General features: G+C 39.9%; 1 non-coding gene across 1 annotated transcript; it reads right to left on the reverse strand.

The window, feature by feature from the left end:
* Positions 1–935: 935 nt before the first annotated feature.
* Positions 936–1042, reverse strand: LOC127116367 (small nucleolar RNA R71). The gene has a single exon (XR_007801316.1). It is a non-coding gene; the product is annotated as a small nucleolar RNA R71 (small nucleolar RNA).
* Positions 1043–3194: the final 2152 nt, after the last annotated feature.

Genomic DNA, 3194 nt, shown 5'->3' on the forward strand with positions numbered 1-3194 from the left:
CTCTAACGCAATGCGCGCCTTTTTATAAGTGACAATAAGAGGGTTTGATTAGGGAGTACAGCTCGGTTCTGAATACGCGAAAGCGACAGTTCCTGTTAAATTAGTTCTTTTCAAAGTAGGAAACACTGCCAATAAGTAGCTCTATTAGCAAGTACTTGGATTATCCATTGATTACGTGAATTACATTCGACCCTGTCTTTATTAATTAAATCTATTTCAGCATTTTACTTTTCATTGCACACTCCAGAAACACCTATTTTGATTGCTTTTGATAAACACCATAACAATAGATAACGATAGATTGACACTTGGTCTCTGTGGATTCGACAATCTTTTATATTACTCTGACGCGTTCGTATACTTGTGAAACACCGCATCAAGTTTTCGACAATCTTTCATTTTCCTGTGGTTATATCGTTTAGACTTAGGCTATTTCCCGCCGGTCAATGCGAAGAACTCGCAGCACCGGAAGTTTAAGCTTAGTATACCCTCAGGCGGAACCTGAACGTTACGCTCGCGCATGTTTATTCTTTCATAGAATTAAGAGAGCTATGGCCGAAGATCAAAACCAAAGACCTCTTAAGGACTTCGCTCAACCTTCTAATGAAGAACCTAGTTCTAGTATAGTAAACCCAACCATCCCAGCTAATAATTTTGAACTTAAACCATCCCTGTTGCAACTAGTGCAGCAGAGACAATTCACGGGTCTCGCCACTGAGAACCCAAACCAACATTTAAAAATATTTCTTCAATTAGCAGATACTTTTAAAACCAATGGAGCTTCTCCAGAGGCAATACATTTAAGATTATTCCCTTTTTCCCTCAGAGATAAAGCCCTATCATGGTTAGATTCTCTTCAACCCAATTCCATTACGACTTGGGATAACCTTAGAAGAGTTTTTCTTGCTAGATATTTTCCCCCGAGTAAAACCGCCGTTCTTCGAAACCATATAACTAGATTTACCCAAAACCAAGGAGAATCGTTGTTCGAAGCTTGGGAGAGATATAAAGAGTTGTTACGAGCATGCCCACATAATGGTTTAGAAAATTGGTTAATCATTCAAACCTTCTATAATGGACTTCATTACAACACAAAGATGACCATCGACGTTGCCGCAGGCGGTGCTCTGATGAACAAACCTTATCCTGAAGCTAGTGCCCTCATCGAAGATATGGCTCAAAACCATCAATCATGGGGAATCGAACGAGTGACAGTTGAGAAGAAGGAAGCCCAATGAGGAGTGCATGAACTAAGCTCTATAGACATGATGCAAGCTAAGATGGACGCATTAGCCCTCAAAGTCGAGCATATGTGCATAAACCCGAATACTGTAGTCGCAGTTTCGTCGGATTGTGAGTTATGTGGAACCAAAGGACACCAATCCGTAGAATGCAGTCTATTAAACGAAACCCACTCGGAGCAAGTGAACTACACCCAAGGGAACCCATATTCGAATACCTATAACCCTGAATGGAGGAATCACCCGAACTTCTCCTATAAAAACAATAACCCTATTCAAAATAATGCACCCCCGAGACCTAGTTATCAAGCCCCAAGATCAAATCAACCTATGCAACCTGTACCACCAAAGCCGAGCCTTGAGAAAATTATGGAAAATTTTATCACCGCTCAAACCCAACAAAACAAGGAGTTCATGAACCAAAACATTCATGTTAACGAATTGATTACTCAGTTAGGAACCAAGGTTGACCAAATAGTTACTCATACCAAGATGCTTGAAACCCAGATCTCTCAGGTAGCTTTAAACCAAGCCCCTCAGACTACACCTGGAGGACAATTCCCTGGACAACCTCAACCAAATCCGAGAGGACAAGCCAATGCCATTACCCTACGAAGTGGGAACGCTTATGATGAGCCACCAAACCCTAGATTGAGTGAACCCGAAACTTCTAAGGAATGTACCAAACCCACGGACGAAGTAAAGGAACCAGAGGAATCTAAAAACCAGTAAGGTCGAGAAAAAGGAGAAGAACCTAAAGATAAAACTTACGTACCACCCCCGCCATATAAACCACCTATACCATATCCGCAAAGACTCAAACAAACCCAGATCAATAAACAGTATCAAAAATTTATTAAAGTTATAGAAAAACTTCATGTAGAAATCCCTTTCACAGAAGCCATCACCCAAATACCTTCTTATGCAAAGTTTCTCAAAGACATCCTTACCAACAAACGTAGACTTGACGATCCGAAGCCTTTGGAATGTAATGCTATTTCCGAGGACAAATTAGCAAAGAAAGATAAAGATCCTGGAAATTTCTCCATTCCTAGCCTTTTGGGTAATCATGTCGTCGAAAAAGCTTTTCTAGACTTAAGAGCTAGTGTAAGCCTAATGCCTTTAGCAGTGTGTGAGAGGTTAAACTTAGGAGAATTACAACCCATTAAGATGTCACTTCAGTTAGCCGATAGATCTGTTAAATATCCGATAGGCATTTTAGAAGATATTCCTGTTAGGATAGGTCAGTTATTTATCCCTACTGATTTTGTTGTCATGGACATCAAAGAGGACAATGATATACCGATCCTTCTAGGTAGACCATTCTTATCAACTGCAGGAGCCATAATAGATGTCAAGAAAGGAAAGTTGACGTTTGAGGTAGGCGACGAGAAAATAGAATTTATACTTTCGAAATTTCTTATGGCACCTGTGATGGGAGACTTGTGTTATGCCTTAGATATCATTGATGAATGTGTTAGAGAATTAGAACAAAAAGAAATTATAAAAACAATTAAGTTACCATCAACTCTCATAAGGGAAGATGATGACTTTAAGAAACCCTACATCGATGATAACCTTTACGAATGTTTATCCCTTACCCCAGATCCTATGCCATGCCCTAAGAAACCAACCTTAGAACTTAAGGAACTACCTAAGAACCTGAGATACGAGTTCCTCGATGAAAAGATGAACCGTCCAGTTATAGTTAGTGCTACCTTGAGCCAAAAGGAAACGAACCAACTTTTAGACGTTTTACGAAGATATCCCTCAGCCTTAGGATATAATATCTCTGACCTGAAAGGTATAAGCCCATCCGTATGCATGCATCGGATTTCTCTAGAAGAAGATTCAAAACCCTCTAGGGAACATCAGAGAAGAATAAACCCTATAATGAGTGATGTTGTTAAAAAGGAAGTTCTTAAGTTACTTGAGGCAGGTATAATCTACCAG

Source organism: Lathyrus oleraceus, chromosome 1 (assembly GCF_024323335.1).
Source record: "Lathyrus oleraceus cultivar Zhongwan6 chromosome 1, CAAS_Psat_ZW6_1.0, whole genome shotgun sequence".
Classification (NCBI taxonomy): Eukaryota; Viridiplantae; Streptophyta; class Magnoliopsida; order Fabales; family Fabaceae; genus Lathyrus; species Lathyrus oleraceus.